The sequence below is a fragment of the Triticum dicoccoides genome, chromosome 1B, assembly GCF_002162155.2.
Source record: "Triticum dicoccoides isolate Atlit2015 ecotype Zavitan chromosome 1B, WEW_v2.0, whole genome shotgun sequence".
NCBI classification, from domain to species: Eukaryota; Viridiplantae; Streptophyta; class Magnoliopsida; order Poales; family Poaceae; genus Triticum; species Triticum dicoccoides.
Window position 1 is genome coordinate 293,535,414 of NC_041381.1, and position 21,729 is coordinate 293,557,142.

A 21,729-nucleotide genomic window follows, 5' to 3' on the forward strand; every position below is an offset into this window, starting at 1 on the left:
CTCATGCTACTCGTCGACGTCAAGGTCTACGTAGAACCCATCAGAAGGGGTTGCCACATCTTCTATAAAACATAGATTAAGAAAACATGAGTACAAGGGTACTCAGCAAGACTTACATTAGATCCTACATACATGCACATTATCAAAGAAGGGATGGTGGGGTTATTGCAGCAAGCCATCTTTGACTCTTGGGTAAGCTATATTATGAGACTCTGATAACCCGCAAGTATACGGGGTCAATTGTAGCCTCTTTAGATAAGTAAGAGTGTCGAACCCAACGAGGAGCTAAAGGTAGAACAAATATTCTCTCAAGTCCTATCTGCCACTGATATGACTCTACGCATGCTTTGTGTTCGCTTTACCTAGAACAAGTATGAAACTAGAAGTACTTGTAGGTGTGATAGGATAGGTTTGCAAGATAATAAAGAGCACGTAAATAAAAGCTAGGGGCTGTTTAGATAAAGAAGCAATGAAGTAAATATGGCGAGTGTGGAAAAGTGGTGGTAGGAGTTGTGAAATTGTCCCTAAGCAATTGACTACGTTACTAGACCGGTAATCACTATTGCAATTCTATTTGAGGGAGAGGCATAAGCTAACATACTTTCTCTTCTTGGATCATATGCACTTATGATTGGAACTCTAGCAAGCATCCGCGACTACTAAAGATCATGAAGGCAAAACCCAACCATAGCATTAAAGTATCAAGTCCCCTTTATCCCATACGCAAACAACCTACTTACTTGGGTCTGTGCTTCTATCACTCACGCCACCCACCATAAGCAAATCATGAACATATTGCAAACCCTACAATGGTAATCCCTCAAGCTTGCGCGACATAGAGGGCACAATAGGACAGCACCAATAATAAAACATGCAATTCAAACCAATCATAGCAATTCATCAATCACCGGTAGGACAACGAAAATCTACTCAGACATCATAGGATGGCAACACATCATTGGATAATAATATGAAGCATAAAGCACCATGTTCAAGTAGAGGGTACAGCGGGTTGCGGGAGAGTGGACCGCTGGATATAGATGTGGGGAAGGTGATGGAGATGTTGGTGAAGATGATGGAGGTGTCGGTGAAGATCGAGGTGATGATGATGGCCCCTGGCAGCGCTCCGGCGCCACCGGAAGGAAGGGGAGAGAGCCCCCCTTCTTCTTCTTCTTCTTCTTCTTCCTTGAGCTCCTCCCTAGATGGGAGAAGGGTTTCCCCTCTAGTCCTTGGCTCCCATGGCTTGGGAGGGGCGAGAGCCCCTCCAAGATTGGATCTATCTCTCAGTCTCTCTCTGTTTCTGCGTTCACAGATTCAGCCCTTTCACCGTTTCTATTATATCCGGAGATCCGTAACTCCGATTGGGGTGAATATTTCGCCCAAATTTTTCTCATAAAATTAGCTTTCTTGCGGCAAAAGAAGAGCATCAACTGCCTTACGGGGTACCCACGAGGGTCCAGGGAATGCCCCCTGCCTCGTGGCCCCCTCGGGCACCGTCTCGCGTTGATTCTTCCTCCCACACAAATATTCCAAAATAATTCTCCGTCCGTTTTTATCCCATTTGGAATCCGTTTGATATTGGGTTTCTGCGAAACAGAAAACATGCAACAAACAGGAAGTTGCACTGGGCACTGGATCAATATGTTAGTTCCCAAAATAGTATAAAAAGTTGCCAAAAGTATATGAAAGTTGAATAATATTGGCATGGAACAATAAAAAATTTTAGATACGACGGAGACGTATCAGCATCCCCAGGCTTAATTCCTGCTCATCCTCGAGTAGGTAAATGATAAAAAAAGATAATTTTTGATGTGGAATGCTTCCTAGCATAATCTTGATCATATGTCTAATCATGGCATGAATATTAAGACACGTGTGATTCAAAGCAATAGTCTATCATTTGACATAAAAACAATAATACTTAGGGATCCCAACAAACAATCATGTATTTCAAAATATCAATGCTTCAGAACGTCATCCCTACAAAATCATATAGTCTTGTATGCTCCCTTTTCTTAACACAAGGTACCCCTCATGCCTATCCCGGTGTTAGCCAAGCAATTGTTTCATACTTTAGTATTCTCAAAAAATTTCAACTCTCACGCAATACATGAGCGTGGGCCATGGATATAGCACTATAGGTGGAATAGAATATGATGGTGGGGGTTATGTGGAGAAGACAAAAAGGGAGAAAGTCTCACATCGACGCGGCTAATCAACGGGATATGGAGATGCCCATCAATTGATGTCACTGCGAGGAGTAGGGATTGCCATACAACGGATGCACTAGAGCTATAAGTGTATGAAAGCTCAAACTAAAAACTAAGTGGGTGTGCATCCAACTTGCTTGCTCATGAAGACCTAGGGCATTTGAGGAAGCCCATCATTGGAATATACAAGCCAAGTTCTATAATGAAAATTCCCACTAGTATATGAAAGTGACAACATAAGAGACTCTCTATATGAAGAACATGGTACTACTTTGAAGCACACGTGTGGTAAAAGGATAGTAACATTGCCCCTTTTCTTTTTTTTCTTTTTTTGGGCGGGCTTCTTTGGGCCCCCTTTTTTATTTAGGCTTCTTTGGCCTCTTTTTTTTATGGGGCAATGCTCTATAATGATGATCATCACACTTCTATTTACTTACAACCCAATATTACAACTCGATACTAGAACAAAGATATGACTCTATATGAATGCCTCCGGCAGTGTACCGGGATGTGCAATGATCTAGCGTAGCAATGACATCAAAAAACGGACAAGCCATGAAAACATCATGCTAGCTATCTTACGATCATGCAAAGCAATATGACAATGAATGCTCAAGTCATGTATATGATGATGATGGAAGTTGCATGGCAATATATCTCGGAATGGTTGTGGAAATGCCATAATAGGTAGGTATGGTGGCTGTTTTGAGGAAGATATAAGGAGGCTTATGTGTGATAGAGCGTACCGTATCACAGGGTTTGGATGCACCGGCGAAGTTTGCACCAACTCTCGAGGTGAGAAAGGGCAATGCACGGTACCAAAGAGGCTAGCAATGATGGAAGGATGAGAGTGCGTATAATCCATGGACTCAAAATTAGTCATGAAGAACTCACATACTTATTGCAAAAATTTATTAGCCATCGAAACAAAGTACTACGCGCATGCTCCTAGGGGGGAGGTTGGTAGGAGTTAACCATCACGCGCCCCCGACCTTCACGCAAAGATAAACAATCAAAATACAATGCGCGCCAATTTGGTTACCTAGTTAGTAGACCATATGTGCATGCTTCAGGAATCACAAACCTAAACACCAACATCCTTACTAAACACAACCATCTACTAGTACCTCCCACATATTATCATCACTATATTGCAAAACTATTGCAAGGAATCAAACATATCATATTCAGTGATCCACAAGTTTATGTAGGATTTTATGACTAACCATGTGAATGACCAATTCCTGTCATCTCTCTAAATAGATATAAGTGAAGCAAGAGAGTTTAATTCTTTCTACAAAAGATATGCCCATGCTCTAACAAATATAAGTGAAGCAAAAGAGCATTCTACAAATGGCGGTTTTCTATGTGAAGAGAAACACGCAATCCAAACTTCAAATGATATAAGTGAAGCACATGAAGCATTCTATAAAGCCATACTCAAAAGATTTAAGTGAAGTGCAAATAGCATTCTATAAATCAACCAAGGACTTCCTCATACCAGCATGGTGCATAAAATAAAAGTAAAAACTAAATGCAAAAGACGCTCCAAGACTTGCACATATCGCATGAACGAAACGAATCCGAAAACATACCGATACTTGTTGAACAAAGAGGGGATGCCTTCCGGGGAAAACCCAAGCTTAGACGCTCGAGTCTCCTTGAATATTTACTTGGGGTGCCTCGGGCATCCCCAAGCTTGAGCTCTTGCCTCTCTTCCTTTTCCTCATATCGTGACCTTCTCGATCAAACACTTCATCCACACAAAACTTCAACAGAAAACTCGGTAAGATCCGTTAGTATAATAAAGCAAATCACTACTCTAATTACTGTTGCAAACCAATTCATATATTTATTTTTCATTGTGTCTACTGTAACATGACTTTTTCATGGCTTAATCCACTGATAGAAATTGATAGATTCATCAAAACAAGCAAACTATGCATCAAAAACAGAATCTGTCAAAAACAGAACAGTCTGTAGAAATCTGAACATTCACCATACTTATGTTACCCACAAAATTATACCAAAATTTTGAAAAATAGAAAATTTGTACATAAAGGCAGTGCAAAAGGAATCAGAACTATTTGAAGTTCCAGTAAAAATTGTAAAATCACGCACTACAGCCAAAGTTTCTGTCCTGCACCGTACAAACCAACAAGCATTGTAAACATCCTAAAGGCAAACCTTGGCACATTATTTTTATAATACAATGGAATTGTACAAGGGGATAATTATTTTTGATGAAAAGTTTCTGTAATTAAGATTCACAAAGTTCCCGTGAGCATGAACAAAGTTCAAGGCTAGCTCCCACTTCAACAATGCTTTTCTTTCTCACTTTCACTTTCCTTTTTGAAAATTTTTGGGTTCCCCTCTTTATTTTTTTGTTTTTAAGCTATATGAGAGCACATAACAGAAATAAATGACTCTATAAAACTTCCGGGTTGTCTCCCTGGCAGTGCTTTCTTTAAAGCCATTAAGCTAGGCATATAGTGCTCAAGTAATGGATCCACCCGGATCCCAAGGTATATCAAAGCCAATTTTAATTAACAATGATTTGTAATTTAATAATGAGCACAAAGTAACTTATATCAAGCAACAACGAAGTCTAACTCTCTTCCTATGCATCGACATGTCATAATAGAACAATTCATGCACACATAGAAAAGGCCAATGCATAGTATAAATAGTTTCTTGCAATTTTATCATATTGGAAACATAGAGAGGTGGAGATATAGTTCCTCTCGCATAATAATTACAAGTAGGAGCAGCAAGCACATGCATATTACATTCATCAAAATTATCAAGTGTAGTAGTAAAAGGCAACCCATCAATATAATCCTTAGTAAGCACAAACTTCTCCGATATAGTGTAGTTGGGAGAATTCAAAAAGATAATAGGACTATCATGCGTGGGTGCAATAGCAACAATTTCATGTTTAACATAAGGAACTATAGCAAGTTCATATCCATAAGCATAATTCATATAAGCATAGCAAGCATCATCAAAAAGGGATATTTCAAGAGAATCAACGGGATCATAACAATCATCATAGCAATCATCCTTCGGTAAGCACGAAGGGGAATTAAATAATGTATGAGTTGAAGAGTTACTCTCATTAGAAGGTGGGCATGGGTAGCTAATCCACTCTTCCTCCTTTTGTTCTTCACTCTCCTCATCATCTTTTTCATCCAATGAGCTCACAATTTCTTCTTCCACAACTTCCTGCAAAATATTAGTCTCTTCTTGGACAGCGGAGACTTTCTCAATAAATGCATCAATACCGGAATTGTATTCATAATTTTCATAGCAATATCTAAGTATAGCAAAATTTTCAGGTCTGTAAACTGAATCATCAAAATAGTCAAACGCTTTAAACATAGATTCAATCTCATAAGCACCCATAAAAGCAACAAATTCTTCTATTTGTTCCAGATCATAGCAATCATAGATACCATTAGCATAAGAAGCCAAGGTTTTATTATCATTGAATTTGCATGAAAAGGGAAGGTGTGGAGCCTTCATCCTAGAGCAACAAGTATAATCATATCTCAAGCATAGTTGCCTAGCAGACCAATATAACATATAAATTTGATCCCATAATAGTTTCCCTTTTTGTGTCAAGCGATAATCCCTCAAGCGTGTCTCCCATAACATAATTGAATGGGGTTTTCTCAGGATTATCAAAGTAGTACATAATTTCTTTCACATAACGAGCATCGAGGGTTTTAGGAGGTTCCCCATCTCCATGAGTAGCAACTACACCTAATTTTTTTGGTATTTCGTGTTCCATATCCATAACTAAAGATAGAGAACAACTAAGAACAACAAATAAAAATTACTTAGTGATAAAGTGAACAAGCATATACGATAATATTCACCCCATGCTATGACTCCCCGGCAACGGCGCCAGAAAAAGGTCTTGATAACCCGCAAGTATATGGCATCAATTGTAGCCTCTTTCGATAAGTAAGAGTGTCCAACCCAATGAGGAGCTAAAGGTAGAACAAATATTCTCTCAAGTCCTATCTGCCACTGATACGACTCTACGCACGCTTTGTGTTCGCTTTACCTAGAACAAGTATGAAACAGAAGTACTTGTAGGTGTGATAGGATAGGTTTGCAAGATAGTAAAGAGCACGTAAATAAAAGCTAGTGGCTGTTTAGATAAAGAAGCAATAAAGTAAATATAGCGAGTGTGGAAAAGTGGTGGTAGGAGTTGTGAAATTGTCCCTAAGCAATTGACTATGTTACTAGACCGGTAATCACTATTGCAATTCTATTTGAGGGAGAGGCATAAGCTAACATACTTTCTCTTCTTGGATCATATGCACTTATGATTGGAACTCTAGCAAGCATCCGCAACTACTAAAGATCATTAAGGTAAAACCCAACCATAGCATTAAAGTATCAAGTCACCTTTATCCCATACGCAAACAACCTACTTACTTGGGTCTATGCTTCTATCACTCACTCCACCCACCATAAGCAAATCATGAACATATTGCAAACCCTACAGAGGGAATCCCTCAAGCTTGCGCGACACAGAGGGCACAATAGGACAGCACCAATAATAAAACATGCAATTCAAACCAATCATAGCAATTCATCAATCACCGGTAGGACAACGAAAATCTACTCAGACATCATAGGATGGCAACACATAATTGGATAATAATATGAAGCATAAAGCACCATGTTCAAGTAGAGGGTACAGCGGGTTGCGGGAGAGTGGACCGCTGGATATAGATGGGGGGAGGTGATGTAGGTGTTAATGAAGATAGCGGTGATGATGATGGCCCCCGGCAGCGCTCCGGCGCCACCGGAAGCAAGGGGTAGAGACCCCCCCCTTCTTCTTATTATTCTTCTTCCTTGACCTCCTCCCTAGATGGGAGAAGGGTTTCCCCTATGGTCCTTGGCTCCCATGGCTTGGGATGGGCGAGAGCCCCTCCGAGATTGTATCTATCTCTCTGTCTCTCTCTATTTCTGCGTTCCTAGATTCTGCCCTTTCACCGTTTCTTTTATATCCGGAGATCCGTAACTCCGATTGGGGTGAATCTTTCTCCCAGATTTTTCTCATAAAATTAGCTTTCTTGCGGCAAAAGAAGAACGTCAACCGCCTTACAGGGTGCCCATGAGGGTCCAGGGCGTGCCTGACCCCTGGGGCGCACCCCCCTGCCTCGTGGCCCCCTCGAGCACCGTCTCGCGTTGATTCTTCCTTGCAAAAATCACAAATATTCCAAAATAATTCTCTGTCCGTTTTTATCCTGTTTGGACTCCGTTTGATATTGGGTTTCTGCAAAACTTAAAACATGCAACAAACAGGAACTGGCACTGGGCACTGTATCAATATGTTAGTTCCAAAAATAGTATAAAAAGTTGCCAAAAGTATATGAAAGTTGAATAATATTGGCATGGAACAATCAAAAATTATAGATACGACAGAGACATATCAAACTCCAACTTGTAATTGTTTTGCACACTCGAGTCCACTACACACCACATCAATACACTACCGGGGATCCACCTCCGTCATCCTACGGAAGAGCCATCCACGGCACTCACACTTATCTTGAGGCTTTTAGTAGTTTCCATTTACTTGTCTATGAACTGTATAGGTAACCAAGTAGTCCTTTACTGCGGAAGCGGCTATTTGAATAGATGATGTTAACCCTGCAGGGGTGTACTTCATCATACACGCTTCCACCACTTATTGCCGCTTACACGACATGTACTCGGCGACCTACAAGCGGAAGCCCAATGAGGGTGTCGGCCACAGCCTACCTAAACACTCAAGTCTATAGTCCAGGTTCATCGCCTATCAGGGTTCCATCCACAGGGAATCCGGCCGATGTTTCCACATACGGCCCCGAACGATGTGTGCAGGGTTCCTGAGATACCAAACGGGCATCTGGTACACCGTGCCACATACCTACCGCATCAAAGCCCACCCCAAGGGTCAGCGCTTCCCACGGCCTCCAGTATGCTACAAACACTAGAAACTACTTGCAACTCCTAGACAGAGGACTAGGGTGGTTAGGAAGCCGAGAGGGTCCATTGGTTTTAGGCCCAATGCATGGTAGTAGCTGATTCTTAAATCACACATATAGATCTCAGTGATTAAGGACGGTTCCAATGAAACAACCCACCATGTACTCCTACATGGCCTCTCATCGATACCTTTACCAAATCGTGTTCAACACATCACTCTCATTACCGACATGATCATTTCACTCTAGCCCATCACCCAGATGAACCAGACCTGACACGACTCTAAGCATAGCAGGCATAGCAAGGTAGGAAACACATACACATGGCTCAATCAACTCCTACACATGCTAGTGGGTTTCATCTAGTTACTATGGCAATGACAGGTCATGCAGAGGAAATGGGTTCAACTACCACAGCACACAACAGTATGAAATGCGTTGTCTTAAATGCAGTAAATGAGAGCGGGAGCGAGAACACGGGATTGTATCAATATGATTAATTGGTTGGTTGCTTGCCTGGTAGGTCCGTAGTTTGATACTGGTCTTCGTTCAGGTACTCGCGGTATTCTTCCGGGGCAGAACCTACCGCAGAGAGCACCGACAACACAATCAAAAGCAAACATTATGCAACAATATGATGCATGCATGAGACATGGCAAAATGAGTGTGTTGGGCTAATTCAACTATGACCGGATGAGTTTGAGCCATTTTGAGCCAAAGATTCAAATTCCAAACTCATATGTGATCTTAAATAGTGCTTTATCATGTTTTGCACTAAACAGCAAGTTAACTTGTTCAAACATGCAGGAAACTAGTACAGGTGGATAGATTGGATTTTTTAATCATTTTTCATATATAACACTTTGCATTTCGAGTTACAGATTAATTTCTATGATTTTTTGAAGTTAGCACTATTTTCTGAAATTCCCTGAATAAGAATAAATCCAGAAAAGTGAATTACTACGTCAGCAGGTCAACAGGGGTGTCCAGGTCAAACCTGACTAGTGGGACCCACTAGTCAGTGTCTTTGTTAATTAACCAAGTTAATTAGGATTAGCTTAATACTAAACTAGGTTTGACCAAATGGCAGGGCCCACATGTCAGTGACCCAGGGGAGTCAAACCCCTGGTCAAACTGCGTTGACTCGCCGACGTTTAGCCGCCGCCGACGTCCAGACGCGGCGGAGGCATGGGTTTCTCCCTCCGGCGACCAAATGGAGGGCGGAGGCCATCTACAGGTAGCCGGGAGCGAGCCGCATCGAGAGGTGGTGGTGGTTGAGCTCAAGGTCACCGGAAACGACACCGATGACAAGCTATGCGGCTGCCGGAGTTTAGGTGAGGATGAACGCGTTGCTATGGTGGTCTTGGAGGCACGATGCCAGCTCCTACGTGGCCTATGCAGTGCTATGAAGTCATTGGACATGGTGGTGTGGCCGTTGGGTGGCCGGAGCTACGTCGGCGATGAGCTCAGGCGGCGGTGCATGCGGTGAAGCTCGTTGCAGTCTATGCAGAGGACGGCAATGAGAACGGGAAGGATGGGGAGGGGCAGAAGCTCACGGCGGTCACGATGAGCTAGACAGCGCTGTCGGGGATGAGCTGGAGCAGCGGTGACGGCGAAGGGGATCTCATGCGACGGTAGAGTCGGGCGAGGTCGGTGCAGTGGCTCCAGGGCGAACGAGCGCTCGGGGCTCGGTTTGCTCGATGGAGAGGAGGGTGGCGGAGCTGCTGGACACGGTGAGGCGGCGCAGAGATGACGGTGGCCACGTCTACGACGGCGAGGCGGTTGCGGCGGCATCGGCCATGGTGGGGGAGAGCGAGGGAGAGGCATTGGGGTGAATGGAGGTGTCCAGGAGGTCGAGGGGGCGACGTGGAGGTCGGCCTGGCGTCCAGGGGCCGAGCAGCAAGCAGGTGGTACCGTGGCGAGCTCGCGCTCGCGCTCGTCGGCGTCACCTCCCTGCCTGCCTGGCGGGGATGAAGCAGCTGGCTGGTACGGGCCAACACAGTGTTGGGCCGCCAGGTAGGCCGGGTGGTGGAATCGGCCAGGCAAGATCCTTTTCCTTTTATTTTTGTTTTCTTTTATTTCTGTAAGTTTGTGGCATTTCTAAAAATACCTAGACACTTTCAAAAATCACCAAACTGCTCATGCCCACTCTTTAGAATATATCCAACATGGAACATTTCAGTTTAGGATTATTTGGACATTTAAAATATTTACTAGCATTTAAATGGCCAAATGCAATTAACATATGATTTAATCCATTGACCTTAGGATGACCTAGAAAATTGTGCACCATTTTTGTCAGAGTTCTAAGACCAAGACAAAGATGATGAACATTTTAGAAGGGCATTTCAGGTTCACTAAAAATAATTTTAGTAAACCCTAGTTGGTTTCAGGGGGGCTGGGGGTTCTGTCATCCCCATTTCCAAGTTTCTTGTCAAAGTAAACATGATGCAACACTCTAATGCATGAACTAGCTAGGGTGTGATAGAGGGGGACACAGCTTCACTGATTTACTGCACCTGCCTTTGGGTGCATGACACGTGGGCCCAACGGGTGGCTGGCCCACCTGTCATACAACCAAAGGCAGGTGCAGTAGAGGGACGAGGAGTAGATGGCCAACACGCACGTGAATTCAACGCAGTCTGCACTTCTCATATAAAGGCTCCCTGCCAGTCCAATCTAGTACGAAATCCTACGCACCTACGCACGCTAACCAAGGGCAAGAGTGATCACTCCAATCGCAAGATCAGTTTACTAGAAGCTAGACCCATGGAGGCGATGAGCGCGGGCATCAGTCGGCTGTGCTAGATGGTCCACGACGCCGGCCTGCGGCCGGCACCGAGGAACGTCTCTAGGTAGTGCTTGAGGCCGCCAGGGCGAGGGGCCGCTAGGACGACAACTTCGTCTCCTTGTGCGACGAGGTCCTCGTCGGCTTCCTCGACAAGTTCACCGTCATCAAGAAGCTCGCGGACGACCTTGACGTATGCCTCCAGCCCACTCGCCCAGGCTCTGCGATGCCTGCCATCCTCAACGGCCACAATGGTGACAACCTCTTCGACGCACTGGTGGCCCTACGACTGCCCGCCATCGCGTTGGAGAATGTCCACCTCGAGGTCGCGCTCGCCGTGTAGCGCCTGGCACAGCAAGACACCATCAACATAATCACCCACGTCTACGCGCAAATCGTCCACAAGGACTACTTGAAGGAAATATGCCCTAGAGGCAATAATAAAGTTATTATTTATCTCCTCATATCATGATAATTTTTTATTATTCATGCTAGAATTGTATTACCCGGAAACATGATACATGTGTGAATACATAGACAAACATAATGTCACTAGTATGCCTCTACTTGACTAGCTCATTAATCAAAGATGGTTATGTTTCCTAACCATAGACATGTGTTGTCATTTGATTAACGGGATCACATCATTAGGAGAATGATGTGATTGACTTGACCCATTCCGTTAGCCTAGCACTTGATCGTTTAGTATGTTGCTATTGCTTTCTTCATGACTTATACAAAGTTCCTACAACTATGAGATTATGCAACTCCCGTTTACCGGAGGAACACTTTGTGTGCTATCAAACATCAGAACGTAACTGGGTGATTATAAAGGAGCTCTACAGGTGTCTCCGAGGGTACATGTTGAGTTGGCGTATTTCGAGATTAGGATTTGTCACTCCGATTGTGGGAGAGGTATCTCTGGGCCCTCTCGGTAATGCACATCACTATAAGCCTTGCAAGCAATGTGGCCAATGAGTTTGTTACGGAATGGTGCATTACGTAACGAGTAAAGAGACTTGCCAGTAACGAGATTGAACTAGGTATTGAGATACCGACGATCGAATCTCGGGCAAGTAACATACCGATGACAAAGGGAACAACGTATGTTGTTATGCGGTTTGACCGATAAAGATCTTCGTAGAATATGTAGGATCCAATATGAGCATCCAGGTTCCACTATTGGTTATTGACCGGAAACAGTTCTAGGTCCTGTCTACATAGTTCTCGAACCCGTAGGGTCCGCATGCTTAACGTTACGATGATAGGTTTATTATGAGTTTATAAGTTTTGATGTACCGAAGGTTGTTCGGAGTCCCGGATGTGATCACGGACATGACGAGGAGTCTCGAAATGGTCGAGATGTAAAAATTGATATATTGGACGACTATATTCGGACACCGGAAGTGTTCCGGGTGATTTCGGAGAAAACCGGAGTGCTGGAGGGGTTACCAGAACCCCCCGGGGAAGTATTGGGCCTTAGTGGGCCTGAGGGGAGAGAGAGGGCAGCAGCCCAGGAGGTGCCCCCCATGGGGAGTCCAAATTGGACTAGGGGAGGGGGGCACGGCCCCTCTTTCCCTCGCCCTCTCCCTCTCTTTCCTTCCCCCTTCCTCCTTCCTAGTTGGACTAGGAAAGGGGAGTCCTACTCCCACTAGGAGGAGGACTCCCCCCTCCTTGGCGCGCCCCCTAGGGCCGGCCGGCCTCCCCCCTTGCTCCTTTATATACAGGGGCATGGGGGCACCTCTAGACACAGAAGTTGATCTTTGTGCTCATTCCTTAGCCGTGTGCGGTGCCCCCCTCCGCCATATTCCACCTCGGTCATATCGTTGCGGTGCTTAGGCGAATCCCTGCGTCGGTTGAACATCATCATCGTCACCACGCCGTCGTGCTGACGGAACTCATCCCCGACACCCTGCTGGATCGGAGTCCGAGTACCGTCATCGAGCTGAACATGTGCTGAACTCGGAGGTGTCGTATGTTCGGTACTCGGATCGGTCGGATCGTGAAGATGTACGACTACATCAACCGCGTTGGTCATAACGCTTCCGCTTACGGTCTACGAGGGTACATGGACAACACTCTCCTCTCTCGTTGCTATGCATCACCATGATCTTGCGTGTGCGTAGGAATTTTTTTGAAATTACTACGTTCCCCAACAGTGGCATCCGAGCCTGGTTTTATGCGTAGATGTCATATGCACGAGTAGAACACAAGTGAGTTGTGGGCGATACAAGTCATACTGCTTACCAGCATGTCATACTTTGGTTCAGCGGTATTGTGAGATGAAGCGGCCCGGACCGACATTACGCGTACGCTTACACGAGGGTGGTTTCACCGTTACGAGCACTCGTGCTGAAAGGTGACCGGCGGGTGTCTGTCTCTCTCACTTTAGTTGAACCGAGTGTGGCTACGCCCGGTCCTTGTGAAGGTTAAAACAACACTAACTTGACAAACTATCATTGTGGTTTTGATGCGTAGGTAAGAACGGTTCTTGCTCGGCCCGTAGCAGCCACGTAAAATTTGCAACAACAAAGTAGAGGACGTCTAACTTGCTTTTGCAGGGCATGTTGTGATGTGATATGGTCAAGACGTGATGCTATATTTTATTGTATGAGATGATCATGTTTTGTAACCGAAGTTATCGGCAAGTGGCAGGAGCCATATGGTTGTCGCTTTATTGTATGAAATGCAAACGCCCTGTAATTGCTTTACTTTATCACTAAGCGGCAGCGATAGTCATAGAAGCAATAGATGGCATAACGACAATGATGCTACGATGGAGATCAAGGTGTCGCGCCGGTGACGATGGTGATCACGACGGTGCTTCGGAGATCGAGATCACAAGCACAAGATGATGATGGCCATATCATATCACTTATATTGATTGCATGTGATGTTTATCCTTTATGCATCTTATCTTGCTTTGATTGACGGTAGCATTTTAAGATGATCTCTCACTAAATTATCAAGAAGTGTTCTCCCTGAGTATGCACCGTTGCAAAAGTTCTTCGTGCTGAGACACCACGTGACAATCGGGTGTGATAGGCTCTACGTTCAAATACAACGGGTGCAAAACAGTTGCACACACGGAATACTCAGGTTAAACTTGACGAGCCTAGCATATACAGATATGGCCTCGGAACACGGAGACCAAAAGGTCAAACGTGAATTATATAGTAGATATGATCAACATAGAGATGTTCACCATTGAAACTACTCCATCTCACGTGATGATCGGACATGGTTTAGTTGATTTGGATCACGTGATCACTTAGATGACTAGAGAGATGTCTGTCTAAGTGGGAGTTCTTAAGTAATATGATTAATTGAACTTAAATTTATCATGAACTTAGTACCTGATAGTATTTTGCTTGTCTATGTTTGTTGTAGATAGATGGCTCGTGTTGTTGTTCCGTTGAATTTTAATGCGTTCCTTGAGAAAGCTAAGTTGAAGATGATGGTAGCAATTACACGGACTGGGTCCGTAACCTGAGGATTATCCTCATTGCTGCACAGAAGAATTACGTCCTGGAAGCACCGCTGGGTGCCAGGCCTGCTGCAGATGCAACTGACGACGTTAAGAACGTCTGGCAGAGCAAAGCTGATGACTACTCGATAGTTCAGTGTGCCATGCTTTATGGCTTGGAACCGGGTCTTCAACGACGTTTTGAACGTCATGGAGCATATGAGATGTTCCAGGAGTTGAAGTTAATATTTCAAGCAAATGCCCGGATTGAGAGATATGAAGTCTCTAATAAGTTCTATAGTTGTAAGATGGAGGAGAATAGTTCTGCCAATGAACACATACTCAAAATGTATGGGTATAATAATCACTTGATTCAACTCGGAGTTAATCTTCCTGATGATAGTGTCATTGACAGAATTCTTCAATCACTGCCACCAAGCTATAAGAGCTTCGTGATGAACTATAATATGCAAGGGATGGACAAGACTATTCCCGAGCTCTTCGCAATGCTAAAAGCTGCGGAGGTAGAAATCAAGAAGGAGCATCAAGTGATGATGGTCAACAAGACCACTAGTTTCAAGAAAAAGGGCAAAGGGAAGAAGAAGGGGAACTTCAAGAAGAACAACAAACAAGTTGCTGCTCAAGAGAAGAAACCCAAGTCTGGACCTAAGCCTGAGACTGAGTGCTTCTACTGCAAGTAGACTGGACACTGGAAGCGGAACTGCCCCAAGTATTTGGCGGATAAGAAGGATGGCAAAGTGAACAAAGGTATATGTGATATACATGTTATTGATGTGTACCTTACTAATGCTCGCAGTAGTACCTGGGTATTTGATACTGGTTCTGTTGCTAATATTTGCAACTCGAAACAGGGACTACGAATTAAGCAAAGATTGGCTAAGGATGAGGTGACGATGCGCGTGGGAAATGGTTCCAAAGTCGATGTGATTGCAGTCGGCACGCTACCTCTACATCTACCATCAGGATTAGTTTTAGAACTAAATAATTGTTATTTGGTGCCAGCGTTGAGCATGAACATTATATCTGGATCTTGTTTGATGCGAGACGGTTATTCATTTAAATCAGAGAATAATGGTTGTTCTATTTATATGAGTAATATCTTTTATGGTCATGCACCCTTGAAGAGTGGTCTATTTTTATTGAATCTCGATAGTAGTGATACACATATTCATAATGTTGAAGCCAAAAGATGCAGAGTTGATAATGATAGTGCAACTTATTTGTGGCACTGCCGCTTAGGTCATATCGGTGTAAAGCGCATGAAGAAACTCCATACTGATGGACTTTTGGAATCACTTGATTATGAATCACTTGGTACTTGCGAACCGTGCCTCATGGGCAAGATGACTAAAACGCCGTTCTCCGGAACTATGGAGCGAGCAACTGATTTATTGGAAATCATACATACTGATGTATGTGGTCCAATGAATATTGAGGCTCGCGGCGGGTATCGTTATTTTCTCACCTTCACAGATGATTTGAGCAGATATGGGTATATCTACTTGATGAAACACAAGTCTGAAACATTTGAAAAGTTCAAAGAATTACAGAGTGAAGTGGAAAATCATTGTAACAAGAAAATAAAATTTCTACGATCTGATCGTGGAGGAGAATATTTGAGTTACGAGTTTGGTCTACATTTGAAACAACGCGGAATAGTTTCGCAACTCACGACACCCGGAACACCACAACGAAATGGTGTGTCCGAACGTCGTAATCGTACTTTACTAGGTATGGTGCGATCTATTATGTCTCTTACTGATTTACCGCTATCATTTTGGGGTTATGCTTTAGAGACGGCTGCATTCACGTTAAATAGGGCACCATCAAAATACGTTGAGACGACGCCTTATGAACTGTGGTTTGGCAAGAAACCAAAGTTGTCGTTTCTTAAAGTTTGGGGCTGCGATGCTTATGTGAAGAAACTTCAACCAGATAAGCTCGAACCCAAATCGGAGAAATGTGTCTTCATAGGATACCCAAAAGAGACTATTGGGTACACCTTCTATCACAGATCTGAGGGCAAGATTTTTGTTGCTAAATTCGGATCCTTTCTAGAGAAGGAGTTTCTCTCGAAAGAAGTGAGTGGGAGGAAAGTAGAACTTCATGAGGTAACTGTATCTGCTCCCTTATTGGAAAGTAGTTCATCACAAGAACCGGTTCCTGTGACAGCTACACCAATTAGTGAGGAAGCTAATGATATTGATCATGAAACTTCAGATCAAGTTTCTACTGAACCTCGTAGGTCTACCAGAGTAAGGTCCGCACCAGAGTGGTACGGTAATCCTATTCTGGAAGTCATGTTACTTGACCATGACGAACCTACGAACTATGAGGAAGCGATGATGAGCCCAGATTCCGCAAAATGGCTTGAAGCCATGAAATCTGAGATGGGATCCATGTATGAGAACAAAGTATGGACTTTGGTTGACTTGCCCGATGATCGGCAAGCCATTGAGAATAAATGAATCTTCAAGAAGAAGACTAACGCTGATGGTAATGTAACTGTCTACAAAGCTCGACTTGTTGCGAAAGGTTTTCGACAAGTTCAAGGGGTTGACTACGATGAGACTTTCTCACTCGTAGCGATGCTTAAGTCTGTCCAGATCATGTTAGCAATTGCCGCATTTTATGATTATCAAATTTGGCAAATGGATGTCAAAACTGCATTCCTGAATGGATTTCTGGAAGAAGAGTTGTATATGATGCAACCGGAAGGTTTTGTCAATCCAAAAGGTGCTAACAAAGTGTGCAAGCTCCAGCGATCCATTTATGGACTGGTGCAAGCATCTCAGAGTTGGAATAAGCGCTTTGATAGTGTGATCAAAGCATATGGTTTTATACAGACTTTTGGAGAAGCCTGTATTTACAAAAAAGTGAGTGGGAGCTCTGTAGCATTTCTGATATTATATGTAGATGACATATTGTTAATTGGAAATGATATAGAATTTCTGGATAGCATAAAGGGATACTTGAATAAAAGTTTTTCAATGAAAGACCTCGGTGAAGCTGCTTACATATTGGGCATCAAGATCTATAGAGATAGATCAAGACGCTTAATTGGACTTTCACAAAGCACATACCTTGATAAAGTTTTGAAAAAGTTCAAAATGGATCAGGCAAATAAAGGGTTCTTACCTGTATTACAAGGTGTGAAGTTGAGTCGGACTCAATGCCCGACCACAGCAGAAGATAGAGAGAAAATGAAAGATGTTCCCTATGCTTCAGCCATAAGCTCTATCATGTATGCAATGCTGTGTAACAGACCTGACGTATGCTTAGCAATAAGTTTAGCAGGGAGGTACCAAAGTAATCCAGGAGTGGATCACTGGACAGCGGTCAAGAACATCCTAAATAACCTGAAAAGGACTAAGGATATGTTTCTCGTTTATGGAGGTGACAAAGAGCTAGTCGTAAATGGTTACGTCGATGTAAGCTTTGACACTGATCCGGACGATTCTAAATCGCAAACCGGATACGTGTTTTTATTAAATGGTGGAGCGGTAAGTTGGTGCAGTTCTAAACAAAGCGTCGTGGCGGGATCTACATGCGAAGCGGAATACATAGCTGCTTCGGAAGCAGCAAAGAAAGGAGTCTGGATGAAGGAGTTCATTTCTGATCTAGGTGTCATACCTAGTGCATCGGGACCAATGAAGATCTTCTGTGACAATAGTGGTGCAATTGCCTTGGCAAAGGAATCCAGATTTCACAAGAGGACCAAGCACATCAAGAGACACTTCAATTCCATCCGGGACCAAGTCCAGGTGGGAGACATAGAGATTTTCAAGATACATACGGACCTGAATGTTGCAGACCCATTGACTAAGCCTCTTCCATGAGCAAAACATGATCAGCACCAAGACTCCATGGGTGTTATAATCATTACAGTGTAATCTAGATTATTGACTCTAATGCAAGTGGGAGACTGAAGGTGTCAGGACCCCGACTCGATGTCACATCGATCTAGCTGGTAACACCCCATATCACTTTGCGGCCTCACGCACGGTATCTCCACGGGTGTCGTCTTACCTTTTCCCGGGACCGTTTGCGCCTTTTGGCTCGCGTATATGAAAGTGTCGCTAGCATCCATATGATAAAGAGCCCGGGCTGACATGACTAGTCGTAAACCCAAAGTGGCACAGACTTACAGGGACAGGCATCCATGACCCAGCTTCGAACGTGTCGGTCATCAGCAAGTGGGTCCGGGCTGTAGCACTGGGCTAGCAGGACTCCGGTAAACCGGGCTGTAGCGGGCTAACAGGACTCCGGTACTCAAAGCGTGACATTTCCCCGAAGGGACAGACACAGGAACGAAGAAGGACACATGCCGGCCAGCCTAAGTGTTCCAGAGCAGTAGCAAGCTACCATGGCTCAGCGGTAACACTAGGAGACATTTCCCGGTAAGAGAGGCTATTAAGATAAACAACTAGATAGTCAGATCCCACACATACCAAGCATTTCAATCATACACACAATATGCTCGATATGTGCAAATACAACGAAGCATCACAACATGACTCTATGACACAAGTACTTTATTTAAGGCTCAGTGAGCCATACATAACATACACATAAAGGTACGGGTCTCACGACCCAACATACAAGTCATACAATCATACAAGCCAGCAGCGGAAGTAACTTGTCTGAGTACAGACAACTAGTAAAATAAAAGAGGCTTGGAAAGCCTCTGGCTATACTATGTGGTCCTTCACAAGCTCAGGGTCACCACCTGGGTCTTTAGCCTACTCGTTGATGTCAACGTCTACATAGAACCCATCAGAAGGGGTTGCAGCGTCTTCTGTAAAAATGTAGATTATAGCAACATGAGTACAAAGGTACTCAGCAAGACTTACATCAGATCCTACATACATGCATAGTATCAAGAAGGGTTGGTGGAGTTATTGCAGCAAGCCAGCTTTGACTCTTGGCTAGGCTATCCTACGATACTTCAACTTGAAATAGTTTTGCGCACACGAGTCCACTATTCACCACTTCAATACACTACCGAGGATCCACCCCCGTCCTCCTACGGAGGAGCCATCCTCGGCACTCACACTTATCTTGAGGCTTTTAGTAGTTTCCATTTACTTGTCTATGAACTGTATAGGCAACCAAGTAGTCCTTTACCGCGGACGCGGCTATTCGAATAGATCATGTTAACCCTGCAGGGGGTACTTCTTCATACACGCTCTCACCACTTACCGTCGTTTACACGACATGTACTCGGCAACCTTCAAGCGGAAGCCCAACGTGGGTGTCAGCCACGACCTACCTAATCACCTAAGCCTCCAGTCCAGGTTTATCGCCTATTCAGGTTCCATCCGCAGGGAGTCCGGCCGAGGTTTCCCATACGGCCCCGAACGATGTGAACAGGGTTCCCGAGATACCTAACGGGTATTTGGTACACCCGGCCACGTACCTACCGCATCACAGCCCACCCCTACGGTCAGCGCTGTCCACGGCCTCCAGTAGGCTACAAACACCAGAAACTACTTGCAACTCCTGGACGGAGAACTAGGGTGAATAAGAAGTCGAGAGGGTCCATTGGTTTCGGGCCCAATGCATGGTAGTAGCTGATTCTTAAATCACACATACAGATCTCAGTGCTTAAGGTCGGCTTCAATGAAACAACCCACCATGTACTCCTACATGGCCTCTCATCGATACCTTTACCAAATCGTGTTCACCACACCACTCTCATTACCGACATAATCATTTCACTCTAGCCCATCACCCAGATGAACCAGACCTGACACGACTCTAAGCATAGCAGGCATAGCAAGGTAGGAACAACACATACATATGGCTCAATCAACTCCTACACATGCTAGTGGGTTTCATCTAGTTACTGTGGCAATGACAGGTCATGCAGAGGAAATGGGTTCAACTACCGTAGCACACAGCAGTTTGAATCGCGTTATATTAATGCAGTAAAAGAGAGCAGGAGCGAGAACATGGGATTGTATCGATATGATCAAATGGTTGGTTGCTTGCCTGATGGTTCGATGCACGGATACGGTTCTTCGTTAGGGTAGTCACGGTACTCCTCGGGGACAGATCCTGTCGTAAAGAATAACGATACACAGGCATCACCAAACAATGTGCAACAATATGATGCATGCACGAAACATGGCAATATGAGTGTGTTGGGCTAATGCAACTAAAGCCAGAAGGGTTTGAACAAATTTGAATCAAAGATTCAAATTTCAATTTCAAATATGGCCTTTTAAAGTGCTTTTCCTTGTTCTGATTAAAACATCCATTTAACTTGTTGGATCATGCATGAAAATAGTACAGATGGATAGATTGGATTTTTCTGATCATTTTTCATATATAATTTGTCCAATTTGGAGTTACAGAATAAAAGTTATGAATTTTTGAAGTTTAATTAATATTCTGGAATTTCCTGATTTAATTTAAATCCAGAAATATCATTTACTGCGTCAGCCTGACGTCACAGTGACATCAGCAGGTCAACAGGGCTGGCTCGGGTCAAACCTGACGTGTGGGGTCCACACGTCAGTGACACAGGGGCTAATCCCGTGTTGACCCGGGCTGGTTAGTTTTGACTAAGCCCTCGGGCCCACTTGTCAGCGTCAGTAGGTGGTGGTTTAGTGGCTAATTAACTAGGCCATGTCAGCTCGCCGGAGTTCTGGCCGGCGGCGACCATCAGTGCGGCGGCGATAGTGGTTTTGGTCGTTTCGGCCACCAAATGAACCGCGGAGGCCACCGGAGTGAAGCTGAGGACGACCCGCGGCTCTTGGCGGAGTCCGTTGGGGTCGGGGTGGCCGGAGTCGACGGCGGCGAGCTCGGCTGCGGCGGCCGGGGTTCGGTCGTGCACGGGAACGGTGTTGCAGGGTGTTAGGGGGGGTGTTGGAGCGTGCTACGTGCTCCTAGTGAGATGTGGAGCACGATGGCGTGCTCGGTTGGGCGCTACGGCGATCGTGGCCACGACGGCGACATCGCCGGCGGCGTGAAGCTTTCGGCCGCGGTGGGGCTAGGGCCTAGGGGTTGGGAGAGAGCAGGGGAGAAGGGGGAAACGGTGGCGTAGCTCACCGCGGTTGCAGTGGGCGTCGAAGCGGGCTCGGGGACGCGTCGGAGACGACGAATTTGACGGCGACGGTGGTCGGAGTCCGAAGGGGGGAACGGCGACGTGGCGGCGATGCAGGGCTTCCGGGGACCCGTGGAGCGGTGGGGAGGAAGAAGGAGTCGAGGCGGAGCTTCTGAGCTGGTCGGGGAAGCGAGGGGTGGTCG